Source organism: Myxine glutinosa, chromosome 3 (genome assembly GCF_964187855.1).
Source record: "Myxine glutinosa chromosome 3, kmMyxGlut1.1, whole genome shotgun sequence".
NCBI lineage: Eukaryota > Metazoa > Chordata > Myxini > Myxiniformes > Myxinidae > Myxine > Myxine glutinosa.
The window spans coordinates 185,189,253-185,208,003 of NC_136263.1; the positions used below are offsets into that span (position 1 = coordinate 185,189,253).

General features: G+C 49.1%; 1 protein-coding gene across 4 annotated transcripts in view; it reads right to left on the reverse strand.

Moving 5' to 3' along the window:
* LOC137417146 (alpha-(1,3)-fucosyltransferase 7-like) overlaps positions 1-18,751 on the reverse strand; it is a 96,163-nt gene that overhangs the window by 32,951 nt on the left and 44,461 nt on the right. The gene's annotated exons all lie outside the window — the stretch shown is intronic.

Sequence of the window (18,751 nt, forward strand, 5' to 3'; positions counted from 1 at the left end):
TCTAATAGGTGGTATTGCCCCCTTTGGTAGAAACAACCTCAAGTAGGCGTTTCTTATAACTGTCTCCCAGTCTCTGACATCGACTGGGATACATTTTTGCCCACTCCTCCATGCAGAATTCTTTCAGCTGTGCGATGTTTTTTGAGGTTTCTTGCATGCACAGCTCGTTTCAAATCCCCCCACAACATCTCGATGGGATTTAAATCCGGGCTTTGACTTGGCCATTCCAGAACCCTCCATTTCTTTCTTTTCAGCCATTCCTTGGTGGATTTACTGGTATGTTTAGGGTCATTGTCATGTTGCAAGGTCCACCTTCGGTTGAGCTTCAGCTTTCCGACAGATGGCCTCACATTATCCTCAAGCACCCTCTGGTACAATTAAGAATTCATTGTGGATTCTATGATGGTGAGCTGCCCATGCCCTGATGCAGCAAAGCTGCCCCAAACCATAATATTTCCACCACCATGCTTTACAGTTGGTATCAGGTTCTTGTGGTCAAATGCTGTCTTTGGTTTTCGCCAAACATGTCTTCTGGTACTGTGGCCAAATAGCTCTACCTTTGACTCATCTGTCCAGGGCACATTGTTCCAGAAGTGCTGGTCTTTGCCTAGGTGTTCATTGGCGAAACTTTAGTCTTGCCCTGATGTTCTTTCTGGACAGCAAAGGTTTCCTCCTGGCACACCTCCCATGTAGATCAAATTTGTGTAGCCTCTTTCTAATGGAAGACTCATGCACTTTGACATCAACAGTGGCCATAGCTACCTGTAGGTCCCGTGATAACATTCTGGGGTTCTTAGAGACTTCTTTCAGCATCTTGCGGTCTGCTCTCGGGCTGAACTTGCTGGGGCGGCCTGGCCTGAACAAGTTGGCAGTTGTTTGTAATCTTCTCCACTTATAGATGATCTTCCGGACAGTCGAATGATTGATTTCAAATTGTTTGGAGATCTTTTTAAATCCCTTCCCAGACTCGTAGGCACCTATAACCTTCTTTCTGACGGCCTCAGAGAGCTCTTTTGATCTACGCATGGTGACGCCGCACACTTCAACAACAAAGAGCAAACCAAACGAAATATCTGAGGTTTAAATAAGACAGGTTCCTCCAAGATCCTCTCCAACGATGTTCTAATCATTTGCACCTGAGCTGGTGCACCTGATTCTAATTTTAGGTATTTGAAGTAGTGATTCATGTAGGGGTGTACTTACTTTTTCCACATGGGAAATTTGCATTTATGTTTATTTAAATTATACAATGGACTACAAAATGTAAATGTTTCATGATATTTGTTATATTATATGACCTTTATCTGTCAATATTGTTGAAATGAAGATCAAATAGCTGTATGTTGAAATATGTTGAAAATGTCAAAACTTTACATGGGGTGTACTTACTTTTTCACGTGACTGTATATATAAAATATATAAATTTGTCATTAAATCTTCCCAACCCCACTCCAACAGATGGATCCGCCCTTACCAAGTGCACACCTTTGCTCCTATGGCTGCTCTCTATGGGGTGTCTGTGCTTCTTCTGGCAGCTACCAACACGTATAGTCTCATGATGGCATGTGCCATTCCTATTGGCTACTGCAATGGAGTGTTCATGTCTTTGATGCCACTCATAGCTTCAAAACTGGTCGATGCAAAAGTTTCACCCACAGCTATTGGCATGATGTATTGTGCGCTTGGAATTCCACTGCTTGTTGTCCCACCTTTCTCAGGTATGTTAATCTTTGAAACACATGCTATTGTTCCACAATGGTAAAATATTGTTGCGGATATGGGATTTGCATCCATCCATATCCGCTTGTAAATATTCCCCTATTTCCTCAATACTTCCCAACTATCCCCAATCCCCCATTCCCTAGTCCCATTTTCTGTAAACAACACTCTGTAGACCCGACCTCCCCCTATTTCCCCCATTAAATGTCGTGCCCAGGTTCACCGCATCTCATGTAAGACAACTATAGGACATCTTGCTAGTTATTCTTAGTCTATGTCAGTTAAGGACTCGTTTCCATTAATTCTGACCCTTCGTTGCACCAGAATGTGATTGTATGGCACCGTTAGGAAGTTTAGGACCTCCCAATACCTCCCCGCAGCTCTTCCTCACGGTTCAGCAACAACAACAACAACAACAACAACAGCAACGGCGGCGGCGTGCACAGGGAGTGCGCGTCCTCACTCCGGCTTGGTTGGTAGGGGGTGTTGGGAGGGCACGAGGCCTTCCCAACGAGCCGCCATCGAACATGTGCTCGACGGGGTTACCAAATAGGGGCTCCCTGTCAGCTCCTCATCAAGGGCGGAGCCCGGTAACCCCCGCACCCAATGGAAGCGGCGGACCGGTCCCATCTGGGGCGGAGCCAACCAGCCAAGGGCGTGTCACTCCCCGCTGAGCATGCGCAGGAAGAGGGAGGTGACGTCAGATGCGCGCTGAGCTTGGAGCAAGCAAGACGTACCCTCCGAGCGCTGTGAGGCCTCCCTGCATCTTTTGGACCATGCTTTATCCTGTCCCCGAGCCAAGGTGCACCTTGTGCTATCAACCTACCTCTCCCTCCCTGCCATCAATCCCTGTGTAAGTCAGCCTTGTTCCATTTGTCTGTGGTCTGTCTGGGCTGGATAAGATTGTATTTAAGTGCCTATCTCTTCTGTGTCTTTACCTCACTACCTTGTAATCTACCCCTTTTCTCCACCACTGTAATTATACCCTCCTCCGGAGGTCTTGAGAACTGTACCCCTTGCGTCGTTTCATCTATCCCAGTCGTTGTGTCCTTTCCATCATTGATTTAGCATAGCGCGATTTGGTCAACGTTTGGGTGGAATCGGGTGAGTTGGGGAAGAATCGGGGGAACTGTTAGGTCGCGGCAATACCACCGCTCGGTAAATAACATCCTAACCGCGTCCGTAACAATTGGTTGTCAGGAGTTGGGATTCGAACCTGGGACTAAATTTATTTAGCCCAAATTTTGGACACCAATTGTGTTATTACCGTAACAATTGGTGTCGAGGAGTGAGATTCGAGGCCCGAACCAAATTTTTAAAAAACATCTAGGAAAAAATTTGGTCAAAATTATAAAGTACCGAAATTTGATTTTGTTTAAAAAAAAAACCCGAATTTTGAAAGTCGCGCTATGGGAGATCAAGACGGCTGGGTTCCGGTAGAGGAGAGTGAGGCAGGGTCGATCCAGGACCAAATTGAGGGACATGAGGAGAGCGAAGCAGTGAGGGTGGCAGGTTCGCAAAATGGCGTCCTCGCGCATGAGGTTACGGGCGCGGCGCAAAATGGCGCCTCGCACATGGCTACGGCGACCGCGCCCGCGACCGTAGCAGCGCCGTTGGTGGATTTGAACCTTTTTTTTATACAAATGAAGGCCCTTATGGACAAGAATAGCGAAGAAATGGAAAGCAGAATGATGGGGGTAATGGGGAACCGGATGGATGCTCAGAGTGAGCAAATGAGGGCTGATAGTGAGCGATTGGGGGGCAGAATGGGGGGCAAAATGGGAGAAATGGGGGAACGGCTAGAAGCTAAATTAGAGGGGTTAGACAATGGGATAGAAGGGGTGAAACATGGGTTAACAGGGGTAGAAAACAGAATGGCCGCTCAAGAGAATCAAATAGAAGGGGTGAAACATGGGTTAGCGGGGGTAGAAAACAGAATGGCCGCTCAAGAGAATCAAATGGAAGGGATGAAAAAGGGGTTAGAGGGGTTAGAAAACAGTATGGAAGGCAAATTGATGGACATGAGGGACCAAGCGGAAAGGGAAGTTAAAAAAATGGGGCAGCAGATAGAGGGGGTCAGAATGGGGGTAGAAACTAAATTGGATGCTCACAGGGAGGAAATAGAGCAGATGAGGGTGGCATCTGGGCAGGAGATGCAAGTGATGGGAGAGGAGATCAGAAGAGGTGTGAATGAGGAGGTCGGAGGAGTGCGCGAGGAGGTGAGGCACTGTAAGGAGCGCATGGAGAAGGAGGTGAGAAAGGGGACTGTAAAATTGCAAGGTGGTATAGAGGAGTTGACGCTGGGAGTAGAACAGCTGACAGTGGGACAGACGGAGTTAGTGGAGCAGGTTCAAAGGAACACTGCGGTACTAGGAGGGTTAAAAGCGACACAAAACGACATAAAAAATGACTTGATAGCGACACAGAGGCAATGTCAGATGGTACGTGAGGGACTGACAACGAGGTTGGACGAGGTGACAGAGGTAATGGAGACGAAGGACCAGCAGGTGAGGACGCACATAGAAACGGTCAAGGTAGCCTTAGAGGACGAACTTGAGGAGACGCACCGGGAAATAAAAGAGGTGAAGCAGAAATTAGAAGAAGTGGAAGAAGGGGTGAGTGAAAATAAGAAGCGACGGAGAGGGGATAAGAAAGAGATAAAAGAGGAAGTAAAAGAATTGGTCCAAAGTCTGTGTTCGGATCGTGATGATGTGCTCATTAACCGGATGAGGGATTCGCAGGTGATGGAGGAGAAGCGAAGAGAAAGAGGACCCGGTGTAAGTGGTGACCAATATGGTCGTGCGTATGATGCGCCAGGTGATTTAATAAGCTTGGGGGTCGAGATGGACCCGGATGTTCGTGAGAGGCCAAGAGTGAGGTGTATGGCTGGTCCGGAGTGTATGGAACGAGGGTGCGAGCGAGAGGGTCCGGTGACGGGAGAATGTGCGCAAGAGTGTGCGCGAGAAAGGTGTGTAACGGACAGGTGCATGAGGAAAGAGTGCGCTGTTGAGAGTAAGGGTGAGTGCGCTGTCAAGAGTGGTGGTGAAAGTAGTGAGAGTGACACGGAGCGTGAGTTGGTTGTGACAGGTGAGAGAGGATGTACACCTGGAATGGAAGGAAGCACACCTGGAATGGTAGAGCGTGTGTGGGAATGCATGCTGGAATTGGTCGTGAGGCACGTGGTTGGGTGTGCGAGTGAGAGCACACCTGTGATTGTCACAGAGGAGGTGACTGAGGAGGGGGCGCGAAGAGGTGTGTTGGTGAGGTGTGCGAACGACGAATGTGTGCCAAGGTGTTCGGTGGTCAGGTGTGTGACCAAGTCTGTGAGCGGAATGAGTGTACCTGGGTGTGTTAGAGAAGGTGCAATGACGAGGAGCATGGGAACAGCTGGATGTTTGAGCAAGGAACGGGCTGCGGGGTGTAAGCATGCAGGTGAGGCATCGACGGTAACCGGGTTAGAGGTTAGAACGACTTATAGCCGAATCGGGCCCTCGGTGCGCGTCGGGCAGCTTCGCGTGCCGCGAGGACCAGCGGGGATCCGAACCACGGCGGTTTCGAAAGAACCGCCGTACGCGATCCACGCCGGGCCGCGCTTTGAACGGCCGCGTCCGTGCTCCATTAAGCGGAGCGGGCAGCCCGATAGGAAGGGTCGTCATGGCGATCCCTTTTTGTTGAGGCATTCCGGCAGTTCGAGATCGGGCCATGGGATGGCTCCGTGCCGAGGTGGTGCGTGGGATCTCGGCCCGGGTAAGCGTCCTTCCCTGCACCGAGTGTCGGACGCATCCAGCCGCCGGCACCAAAGAACCCGCATTCATTGCTCGGCTGTACGAAGCCGAGCTTTAGAAGCGAATTGGCGCACCGAGAGGATCTAGTAAGTAGACGGGTGATGAGGTTAGTGTTTTGGACCCAAAATTAGAAAAAGACAAAATTTGATGATTGGCAAAGGATTGGCAGTAATGATTGGCAGATGATGGGTAGTGATTGGCAAATTTTTGATTTGTTGAAATTTGATGTGCAAAATTGGTAGTGGGAGATGCCCGATGTGGTAGGATGGCAACTCTGTCATCCCTCACAATGGGGGCAAATGCGCTATAGTTTATGGGGTGGCTATGACAACTGAGCCAGGGAGGGCTTGGTTATATTGATAGGGACTAGAGGTGACTATAGGTGACAAGATTTAAGTAAGAGACTTGGTACCTGTAGTGGGGACGTAGTAGCTTAGTGTTTGATAATGACGTGGGAGCGCTGAGTGTAAGGGAAGACGGAGGAGCGCGAGTTTTAGAAGGGAGTAGACAGAGCAGATGATGCAGAATGAATGGAAGTGCTGGTGAACAGCTTCAAATGAGGCATCGCTGAGGCAATGCTCCGAGGTGTGTGTGAGTGTACAAGTGATGAATGAGAGAGCATTGCGGATGAGTGTCATGGTGAGTAGTGAGTGTTGTGGATCAGCGCAAATGCGCTTGGGGGAGAGAAGGGTGCAGGCGGCACCAAGTATGAGAGCACAGGTGTGCAAGTACAGGTGTGTGGAATATATGGAGCAGAGAATGAGTGGTGTGGAGAGAGTTGGAGTAAGTGGTACGGAGTGGTGTGCGTATGCGAAGGTGTGGATGGGGGAAGAGTGGACCCTTTTCACGAGTATCCGGGGAGGGTAGTTTAAAGAATAGTTAGAAGGTATAGGTAAATTGTGGTTGGATATTGGCATTTGTGGTGCGGTTGCAGAATGGTATTGTGGATGGGTGCATTGGTGTGGTGAAATTGGCTGGTCGTGTGGCCTGTTAGTATGAGTGTGAATGGTTGGGCACTCCGCCACTGTTAGATGTCGGCCAGGTGAGGCCGCAGGTGGGCTCTGGGAGCCGTTAGTGTCAGTGGGTGCCTGAGGATCCCGGGTGTGGATCGGGCAGCCCGTGCCAGAGAGGGCACCGAGCGGGTGAGAGTGCGAGAGGGCCTTCCCCAGATAGTTAGGATAGGGTGAGGAGCAGGTGAGCTCGGTAGGCAACAACAGTGGTGGAGGTGTGCAGGTGGGCGGACCAGCTGGGAGCGTCACACGACCCAGCCACCGAAATTGTGCGGGAGCACCGAGTGTTGAATCGGGGAGTGAGACCCAAATTGATGGTGTGCACCACAGATGGTCAATGGGATTTTGGTTCTTCGAACCACATAGAGTAATAAGGGCCAATGGTTTGGCAGGAGAAAGACCCCGGGTAATGTAAAGTTGTTAAAGTCATTTAGGAAATAGTTAGAATTGATGAACCTGTCGCACCATACGCAGCCACTTGCCTGAGGTAATGATGATGACTCCACTCCTGTGTTTTCTTTGTCTTGTGTTGCAGGAGATGAGAATTGCTGTTTGGATTTGTGAGACGCATCACGACGTGGATGAGACATTGGGGTGATTCCATCTCTCCCTCCTTAGGAGGGACTGATGATGAGTTGGAGATGGCAAATTTTGATGAGAGTTGGAAATGGCAAATTTGATTGGTTAGGGGGGAGAGAAGACGAATTTGGTTTATGGGAGGAACGGGGAAGACAGTAGGGACGTTTGTTGATGTGTAAAGTAGATGTTTATGGGTAGTGTTGTGTTTTGTGGATACAGTAAGGGGTAAGGGAGGGGCAATATAGGTTACCTGGTGGGGGGGGGGGGGGCGTACGGTAGGAACGTACCTGTCTCACCTGGTTCCCATGTGCCCCCAGTGTGCATTACTTTATATTGCATGCACTTTTGCGCCCTTACCACCTTACTCACCTGTCTTCTTTTGTCTCCCACCTCCGAGGATCTGGCTTTGGGGCAGAGAGAGAGGAGCGAGAGGTGCTGGCTCCGCAGTTGTGGGCCTGTACTTCCGCTGCTTGCTGCCTGGATCGATACACCATATGGACCGCAATTTTTGTGGCCGCCCACAATGGACCGCAGTTCTTTTGCGGTCAAGCACCACCCGTGGTGGACCTCTGGGTCAACGTGGCACCTATGCCATACAGGTGAACCACTTTTAGTTGGCCCCTGACGGCCACAATGAAGAAATGGACGCGGTTGGCGCCTTTCTTTATTTCTAAATAGGCCCGAAGCCAGAAGGCCAAGTGCACTCCATGAAGACAAGACCAGCGGCAGAACATCAGCCGGCTGCGACACCACCGGTGACCATGGACACTTGATTGTGCATTTTTTATGGAACACTTTATTGGTGCACCGGATGGTGCTGACTGTGCATAATGGGGTGGTGCTTTTGGTGCTTGGAAGGGGTGCTCTGCACATTATTAAAGGCCGTAGGGCCACAGGGCACTCGTGGGTTGGTGTATCGATGCTGGCATGCGTGCTCTCCCTATGCATAACATCTGCATGTGTTCCTCAAAGACCAGGTCCTGGATCGTAGTGTAAATATCAGTGTAGTCTTGTATAAATGATGCTCCCTACCGGCTGTATGTTTAGTTTGAGGATGCTTTCCGCGATTCGGTTATCCTGTGGGTGTGTTTCTGTTAGGAGAAGGGTGCAACGTCGCAGGGGGACATATTTACTCATTTGTGAACATCAGTAAAACTGTCGCACTCAGGGTTGAGTTAATAGTAGAGGGAACTACATCTGAGTGCCACACTAAAGTAGGTAAAAATTTATCGGGTCGGGCCGCCCCGAGGTCGAGAAGGGTGCAGTGTTGCGGATATGGGATTTGCATCCATCCATATCCGCTTGTAAATATTCCCCTATTTCCTCAATACTTCCCAACTCTCCCCAATCCCCCATTCCCTAGTCCCATTTTCTGTAAACAACACTCTGTAGACCCGACCTCCCCCTATTTCCTCCATTAAATGTCACATCCAGGTCCACCGCATCTCAGGTAGACAACGATCGGACATCTTGCTAGTTATTCTTAGTCTATGTCAGTTAAGGATTCGTTTCCATTAATTCTGACCCTTTGTTGCACCAGAATGTGATTGTATGGCACCGTTAGGAAGTTTAGGACCTCCCAATACCTCCCCACAGCTCTTCCTCACAGTTCTCTTCAACAACAACAACAACAACAACAACGAGCGCAGGGAGTGCGCGTCCTCACTCCGGCTTGGTAGGAGTGGTGGGAGGACACCAGGCCTTCCCAACGAGCCGCCATCGGACATGTGCTCGACGGGGTTACCAAACAGGGGCTCCCTGTCGGCTCCTCGTCAAGGGCGGAGCCCGGTAACCCCCGCACCCAATGGAAGTGGCGGACCGGCCCCAGTTGGGGCGGAACCAACCAGCCAAGGGCGTGTCACTCCCCGCTGAGCATGCGCAGTGAGAGAGAGGTGACGTCAGAAGATGCGCGCTGAGCTTGAAGCAAGCAAGACCACCTCCGAGCGCTGTGAGACCTCCCTGCATCTTGGAACCATGCTTTATCCTGTCCCCGATCCAAGGTGCACCTTGTGCCATCGACCTGCCTGTCAATCCCTGTGTAAGTCTACCTTGTCCGTTTGTCCGTGGTCTGTCTGGGAAGAGATAAGACTGTATTTAAGTGCCCATCTCTTCTGTGTCTTTACCTCCCTCTGCCTTGTAATCTACCCCTTTTCTCCACCACTGTAATTATACCCTCCTCCGGAGGTCTTGAGAACTGTTCCCCCCTTGCGTCGTTTCATCCTTCCCAGTCGTCGTGTCCTTTCTATCATTGATTTGGCATAGCGCGATTTGGCCAACGTCTGGGTGAATCGGGTGAGTCGGGAAGAAACGGGGAACAACTGTTCGGCCACGGTTACCTCCGCTCGGTAAATAACATCCAATCCGCGGACCGTAACAATATGTTTTGTTTTGATTGATTTCTGTATCCTTTTAATACTTTATTCTTTTCATATCCTTTGGAAACTTGTTACATCCTTATAAGGAAATATATGCTTTATGAAGCCAGGCCCTGTGATGGCATAATCCTTTATCTGTGGAAAACCACCTGTTTCCCTCTCCATGGCCTTGGTTGCAACTGTTATCTTTCTAGCCTCTCAAAGAGGCTTTGTCAATTTCCTTCATGCTGGCACATTTACGACTGTCCACTCCCTCTGTACTTTCCCAATCAAAGACTTATGTTACATTACTTTGTCTGTTATGCCCTTTTAAGGATCATATACCTTGTGTGACTTAATGCCTTGTAATGGCATGTTCTCTTTTACTATCGAAATCCAGCTTGTGTCCCCATACTGTGGTCCCAGCTGTAAGCTGCTATACTCCTCCAAGTTCTCAATATTCTCCTTGTTGACAGCTTTATGGCTGTCCACTCCTTATCTCCCTGTACTTTCCCTTCAAGCCTCAATGATTGTCCCTTCAAGCTTCAATGATTATGTTGTCATCATGCTGCCTCATACAACTGGCCATAGACTTATTAGGGCATAACCCTTGCCTGGCCTCGAACTTCCTTAACCGGAAGGGACTATTGTGGGCCACATGTTCACCCCTTGTCTCCTTTCCTGATGTTAAACCACACCTCTATATATCATATATAATGAAGCCCTGATCGAACCTTTTTAGAGCATTCAGTTGGAAAGTTAATCTCTGTGAGTCTTCTTCTTCGACTTTTGCTTTCCACAGCCTGTGTATTTACGAATCCAATAAATATATCAGTTGTTCCTCGTCTCAGTCTCAAGTCCTAAGTCTTCAACCCGTCATATATATATATATATATATATATACAGTCGTCCCTCGCTATATCGCGGTTCACTTTTCGCAGCTTCGGTACATCGTGGGTTTTTCTCGCTAGTATATGTAAAATTATATCGCGGATTTTTCGCTATATCGCGGGATTTTGCGGTATAAATGTATTTTTATATACTATTATTTTAAATATTTTTGTGGTAAAATAAGCATTTTCTAGCCTAAAAATTTTAAAAACGTAAAAAAATAAGAAAAATACAGTAATTAAAACATATTACAAGAAATAAAATACTGTACATAGTGTACAGTAGAAGGAGAGACAAAGAGTCGTGCGTATGGAAAACGCAGATGCGGCAGCTTCCACTTGCACTAGTTACCCACGTAATGGGTAACTGTAATGCTCTTTCTGGCTGTGCAGTACATTCATCATCGTCATCACCTTCATCGTCATCAGTACTGCACAGCTAATTCATCATCATCTTCATCAGCAAGTTGTAGTATTGAAGAGCCGGGGCTCTTGCTTGATACGGACGAAATGACGGGCAAGACACAAACTCGTCCGAGAAGATATTTATTCTCAAAACCAACTCGGGAACACTGAAAAGCCCGTTTATCGGGCTGCATTATAAAGCACAACCAGAAACCGAAACCGAAAGCCACGCCTCTCAAGCGTGGCGTGCTTCGGTGGTCACGTGATCAACAGGTGTAGCTGATTATACCAGGCACGCGCGGCACGCTTTGGTGGTCACGTGACCAGCCACTCTTGCGCCGCGGATCCCTGCCGGTGACGTCACCAGCTGGAGCAAGGAGATTCTGATGCTGGTCTTGCTTGGGGGATCCATGGGTCGCTACAGTATCTTCAATGGTGAGTACCCATTAGAATTTTATATGTTGTTAAAATTACGTATGTTTAAGAGTGTAAAAAGTGTTTAAGAGTATAGGAAGTGTTTATAAGAGTATGGGAAAGGTTAATAAGAGTGTGGGAAAGGTTAATAAGAGTGTGGGGAGGGTCATAAAGCTTTAAAATATCTATAAATAATAAAATTAAAATATGGTCGCTACTTCGCAGATTTTCGTCTATCGCGGGGGGTTCTGGAACGTAACCCCCGCGATAAACGAGGGATCACTGTATATATATATATATATATATATATATATATATATATATATATATATATATATATATATATATATATATAGTTGCGGTTTTTGAACCCACACTTGTAAATATGACATCACTTGTAAATATGACATTAAAGGTTAAAGGTAGCACCCCTAGTTAGCCCACAAGCAACACGTAGGACACCATAGAACTCAGTTATTTCATTAATATGTGTTTTAGATAAGGCCGTGTTTCCAAAAGTTGAATCTGCGTTGCATCGATCAAATAAGAGTAGGCCCCATTCCGTCCATTTTGCGACCTCCCTCTCCAAGCAACACCATTACGCGCCCCTACAGTCGGTGCCTCATAGCTCGCTCAAATGACGCCATAAGCCATGCGGTTAGGCCCGAGGAAAAAGGGGGTGGAACGCCAAGAAGAAGGTGTGGCCTGTCAACCAGCCATCAAAGGCGTGGCCGGTAAGCCCTCACCAGCCAACCAGGGCTGAGGTGAGATCGCCGACTGGCGTGGTTTTGAGGCGCGCGGAGCGATCTTTGCTGGCATTATATAAGCGCGAACGCAAAGCCCTTTGACGGACTTACGCGGAGTTGTAGGCGCACGCATTACCAAGCAGACTGCGCACACGGACTTGTCGGGAGCGCGCGCTGATCATAGAACAATTGGGAAAGGTGCGCTTGTTTCGGAGGACTCTCGCAGAGCACTCGAGTGCAAGGTTGGCGGTAAAAGGAACTGCGCACACAAATTTGGACGTTTGATGAGAGCGCTGGTCATAACAGGTCTGATACGGAGCACACCTTTGTGAGAGGACTCGGATGGGAGAGAGCGCATTTCAAAGAACTTGTACGAGACTTGTTGAAGAAGAGCGCGCTTGTATTAGAGAACATTGGAGAGGGTGCGTTTAGCACGACCGTATAAATATTACGTACGCAGGACACCAGCCTCCCCCCCGCTATATATAATGTCCGGTCGCGTTCAACTGCGTGCGGAGCTGCCTGCCGGGTTCCGCCGCTGGACCGGAGCCTGGACTGGAGTCGACTGGAGCCTGGACTCTCTACCTGACCATCGACCAGCTACAATCCCTGTGTGAGTGTGTATGTTTGTCTGGGGTATTAGAATAAGACTGTTATAAGACTGCCCTGTGTGCTGCTTCTTCCTCTTCCTCTCTTATACATCCCTTTCGTTTCCTCTTCTTCTGTACATTTGTTAATAAACCCATCTTTGTTCTTCCTACCTTCTGGTTTCCTCTCCATCCGATCGCATCTGTCCTTTCTTCCATTGGGTAAGTGTGGCACGATCAAACCGCTCAGAATCAGGTTTAGTCTCTTTGTTAATAGCTCGGATTGCGGATTGCTATCCGCTCGGCATTTTCCATCGTATCCGTGGTTCGAGCGGGAGTTATTCCCTCATTTCCGGCTGGCGTTAGTACTTAGGTAGCAACGAACCCCTAGGCCTAGCAAACCCTACCTAACTCCGTGCCGGGAAGGACGTTATAACTTCCAGGACTCGGGACGGCCAGCTAAAAAGACAAGGGGATTAACCCCCCCCCCCCCTTGATAATGGGAGCGCCGACCCCCGAGATCCGTAACAATATATATATATATATATATATATATATATATATATATATATATATATATATATATATATATATATATTGTTATGGTTTCCACGCGACCCTCCTGCCCTTGCCAAGGGGAGATTAAGCCCCTTGTTCTTTTTGGGTCGGCGCAACCGAGAGACTTGAATCGCCCCTCCCGGGCAAAAGCAGGGCAGGGTTCCGGGACGATGTTCGCACGTACCTAAGTACCTGCGCTAAAGGGGGAAGCGGGGAATCAAGCCTCGCACGAGCCATGCGTAATTTGAGTACACCGAGCGGATTGCGTACCACATGGTCCATGCAGTTACCTTTGGTATTGGAACCCGATTAGAGCGGTTTTATTCATACCACGCTTAGTCAATAGATGGAAGGGACGAGACGGTCGAGTAAAAGGAAGAACACAGGTTTAATTATTATTTACACTATTATGTACAAGGTGAAGAGACACAGGCAGTCTTATACAGTCTTAACTTATCCCCAGACACGGGCCCGATCACACTCACAGGGGGAAATGAAGGAAGGATGATCTTCAATCGCCGAACGCGCCGACTTGGTCGTCCAGGAATGGCTCCGCCCGGCGTGGCTCTCCCCGGTCACAGCACGTCCCACGATGAAGGCAAGCAGGCGGTGGGAGGGATCCTTGCAGCGCATCTCTCGAACAAAGGGCAGAGCAGGCAGGCGGGAGGGAAATGTACGCGTCTCCCACCAGGCTTGGCGGTTTCTCACAGCGCGATTAATTACCGGCGCGCTCTCACTCGCGTAACTCGATAGAGGTTCTGCCTCAAGCTCAACCGAGCGTTTAAGTTGTAAGAGCGCCTTATTACGTGGTTCATGCGCGTCTTCTCTCAAAACTCGTTCAACAAGCGCCTCTCCCTTCTCATAACTCAGAACTCTCGAACTTGTTCACAACCCAGCGCATGCCCTTCTCATAACTTGTTCAACACGCGCCTCTCCCCTCATAACTAAGTCATTCGTCAAGCGCCTCTCCCATAACTGGGGTGGAGGCTTCGCGCAACGGGTTATATTGCCAACCCCCTTAGCTCGCTCGAATGTTCTAACCACGCCTTTTGACGCAGTGCTAAGCCACCCCCTTCGAGCCCTGATTGGCGGCTCGCGCTCACCGTCGGCTTCTCCTCCGCCTTCATTTGTTCTTGCCTCGACTTGTCAGGCCTGCCTCGTGTTAATTTGCGCCAAATACCACAGTATCGAGGCGGCATAAGGCATTGGAAGGGACCTAACTCTCATTATTCGACTCAACGCAAGACGAACACAGGAAAAGGACTAAGCTTACATTTACTATGAAATAACCGAACTATCGTGAGGCTACGTGTTGTAGTGTGACGAAACTATGAGGGGGAAATTAACCTTTATTGTACAAACTTGTCTCTCGGTGTCTCTTTGATGTCTCCATGTCTCTCGGTCCCTGCTCTCAAATGTTGTGTTTGTGTCCTTCCCCCTCTCTCCCCATCTTGTCTACCGCTCCCTATGTTATATGTTTTATGTGTCGGTTTGTCTTTCTGTGTGATTAATGTTCGCTCTTTCACGAGCCTCGACCTTGTATACAAAAAAAAAAAAAAAAAAAAAAAAAAAAAAACAACTCAAAACCGCAATATCTTTATTTATATATATATATATATATATATATATATATATACATACATACATATATATATATATATATATATATATATATATTGTTGTGGATTTGAGAAGTGTTGTAAATATCACCCTCTGTAAGTGTAATGAATTCCTTGTAAATATCTCCGTTTTGTGTGTAAAGGTCAACGGTCGTCCTCTTAGTTACTCCATATACATACACGTAGGCCACCATATACCCTCCAAAAATAGTTATTTCCTTATTATGTGTATTAGTTGAAGGCTGTGTTTCCCATTAGTTGACTCTGCATTGCATCAAATTGAAATAAGGTAGAATCCCCTGTCTAGTGCAAAGCCTCAATTGCCAACAGCATTCGCCCTCCATTGAACACGCGGTCGGTTCGGAGAAGAAAGGCATGTCTCCACCTCGTCATAGGAAGGAGGAGTGAGCCAACCCCGATTAACCAACCAAGGACGAGGGGTTTGGCTTGAGAGGGCGGAGGAAGAGCGATCGGGGAGGTTCGCAAAGGTTCAAGGGTGGGGCCTATATAACCCGCGGCGGGACGCCCCCACGAGAGAGATGAGTCCTTGGAGAGCACGCGACGCACCTGAGGAAGCACGCCTGAGCTTTGAAACCATCGCAGCTTTGAACCACCGCAGCTCTAACCATCGCAGCTTTGGGCTTTGACGGCAGCTTCGACCGTGGCCGTGAAGGAACGCGCCGTGCGAAACGGATCGAGAAGGGGCGGTGGCTGCTCACTCCCGGACCGACCGTGCTCCGGTTCCAGTTGAACCTTCCTCTCCTTCCAGCCAATCGTTCCTGCCTTCATCCCCCATTCATGTGAGTCTGATTGTCATCTGTTTTGTGTATCTTGTCCTGGGGTGTAAGTAAGTTTGCATAGTATAAGCTAGTAATTGCACTGTGTCTTCTGGTCCTTCCATCCTTCTGTAAATTATTTTCTTATTCTTCCTTCTCCTTGGTTCTTTTGATTGTGTAAATAATAGTTAGTAATAAATCATATTTGTATTTCCTACCTTCGTTCTTCTTCTTCATGCTCGTCCGGTCGTCTTTGTGATTTCCCCATTGAAAACCTGTGGTGCGATTTTGGCCAACGTTCAGGATCGGGTTAGTCTCTGCTAATGGTTCGTGCCGCGGTTGCTAAACCGCTCGGCAATTAACATCTGTCCGCGGTCGCGAACGAGGTTGCGCACCTGCCTCTCCAGAGGGAGTTTGTGCAGCTTCAGGACCACGTCGGTCAGTCGTAGACGAGGGGATTAATCCCCCCTCGATAAGGGGGAAAGAGTCCGACAGAGAGATCTGCAACAAATTGGTGCCAGGAGCGAGATTCGGACCTGAAGCGCGCTTAGCGCGCTCAAATTACGAGTGGCCCAAGATTTTATTTTATTATAACATCTAATTTAAAATCGTGCCATGGATGGTCAAGGTGATCGGATGCCGGTTGGGGAGTTAGAGGGGTTAGAATCAACCCAGGACCCCAGGGAAATGTATATGGGGGAGAGGGAGGAGGAGAGCAATGAAGATATGGTTGAGGGGGGTATCAGATGCACAAGATGGCGCCCTCGCGCATGATGTTGCAGCAGCACCAAATGTCGCCGCGCCCGTGACCGTAGCAGCACCGGTGGATTTGAACCTTTTTATGCTGCAAATGGAGGCCCTTATGGCCAAGATGGGTGAGCAAATGGAAAAAAAAAGGATGCTCGGAGCGATAAGACCAGTGAGCAATTGGAGGCAATGAGGGACGAAGTGAGGGGTACCAGTGAGCAATTGGGGGCAATGAGGGACGAAGCAAGGGGTACCAGTGAGCGATTGGAAAATCAAATCGGGGGATTAAAAACGGACATGGGAAATCAAATCGGGGGGCTAGAAGCTAAATTTGAGGATTTAGACAATAAATTTGAAGGTTTAGACAATAAATTTGAGGGGTTAGACAATGGGATGAAAGAGGTGAAGAATGGGTTAGGGGGGTTAGAAAACACAATGGAAGGCAAATTGCGGGAAATAGGGGAGCAATCCGCCCGGGAAATTAAACAGATGGGAGAACAGATAGAGGAGGTGAAAATCGGGTTAGAAACCAAATTGGATGCCCAGAGGAATGATTTGGAACAGATGGCAGCAGCATCTACCAAAGAGATGGGAGAAATGGGGGAGGAGATCAGACGAGGTGTGAGCGAGGAGGTCTCGGGGGTACGCGAGGAGGTAAAGCGAGGTGAGGAGTGTATGGAGAAAGAGGTGAGAAATAGTACGGCTAGGTTACAGGGGGGCATAGAGGATCTGACGAGGGGAGTAGAACAGCTGACGGTGGGACAGAAGGAATTAGTGGATCAAGTGGAAAAGAACACTGCGATAATCGGTGGGTTGAAGGCGATGCAGAAGGAGATAAAGAAAGAACTCATAGCGACAAAGAGGGAATGTCAGATGGTACATGAGGGGTTGACAAAGAGGTTGGATGAGGTAACGGAGGCAATGGAGATGAAAGAACGGGAGGTAAGGACGCACATAGAAACTATCAAGGTGACCTTAGAGGACGAAATTGAGGGGGTGCACCGGGAAATGAAAGAGGTGAAACAAAAGTTAGAGGATGTGGAAGAGGGGGTGAGTGAAATTAAGAAGAGATGGAGGGAAACTAAGAGGGAGATAAAGGAGGAAGTAATGGAATTGGTACAAGGTCTGTGTTCAAATCATGATGATGTGCTTACTAACCAAATAAAGAGTTTGCAGGTGGCGGAAGAGGAGCGACGACAAGGTGCCAAGGTGAGTGGCGATATACTCGGAAATGTATATGGTGTGAGGGGAGATTCAGTCGGCTTGGGTGTTGATTTAGACCCGGGTGTTCGTGAGAGGCCGCTGGTGAAGTGTGCGACAGGTACAGAGTGTGAAGGAGGAGGTGTGCGAGGATGTCCGACTATGGGGTGTGTGAGGAAAAAGTGCGCGTCGAGGAGTGAGTGTGCTGTCGAGAGTGAGTTCGTCGTGGCGCGTGTGCGGGGGGGCACATGGAAGCGCGTAATGGGGAGTGTTACAGGGGATGTAACGGAGGAATGCACACATGTGGTGAGTGTTACGGAGGGTGTAACGGGAGAGTGTGCGCAAGAGGATGCGCGAAAAAGATGTGTAACAGAGGAGTGCATGATTACAGAGTGCGCTGTCAAGAGTAAGGGTGAATGCGCGACCGAGTGTGGTGGTGAAAGTAGTGGGAGTGACACGGAGCACGAGATGGTTGTAGCAGGTGAGAGAGGATGCACACCTGGAATGGAAGGATGTACACCTGGAATTAAAGGATGCACACCTGGGATGGTCGAGCGCATGTGGGAATGCACGCTTGAGTTGGTAGTGAGGCACGTGATTGGGTATGCAGGTGAGTGCACACCCGTGGTTGTCACAGAGGATGTGACCGAGGAGTGGGCGTGAAGAGGTGTGTTGGTGAGGTGTACGAATGACGAGTGTGTGCCGAGGTGTGCGGTGGTAAGGTGTGTGACGAAGTCTATGAGTGTACCTGGAGGGTGTGTAAGAGAAGGTGCAATGACGGAGAGCATGGAGACAGCTGGATGTGTGAGCAAGGAATGGAACGCGGGGTGTGAGCATGCAAGTGGAGCATCGACGTCAAACGGGATAGCGGTTAGATCGACTTTTAGCTGAAGCGAGCCCTCGGTTCGTGCCGGGCTTTGTGTGCGGCGGGAACCAGCGGGGATCGTAACCACGGCGGTTTCGAAAGAACCACCGAGCGGGATCCATGCCGGGCCTCGCTCTGCACGGTCGCGTCCGTGCTCCACTAAGCGGAGCGGGCGGCCCGGTTCGAGGAAGGGTCGACACGGCGACCCCTTGTGGTTGAGACATCCCGGCAGGGCGAGATCGGGCCATCGGACGGCTCCGTGCTGAGATGGTGCGTGGAATCTCGGCCCGAGTAAACCTTCCCTGAACCGAGTGCCGGACGGATCCAACTGCGGGAGACGAACAACCCGCATTCATTGCTCGGCTTTGCGAAGCCGAGCTTTGGAAATGAATTGGTGCACCGAGAGGCTCAAGTGAGTAGACGTGTGAGGGTGGTAGCAGTTGCAAATTGGAAAAGCAAAATTTGTGATTGGCAAAAAAAATTGATTGGCGACTGAT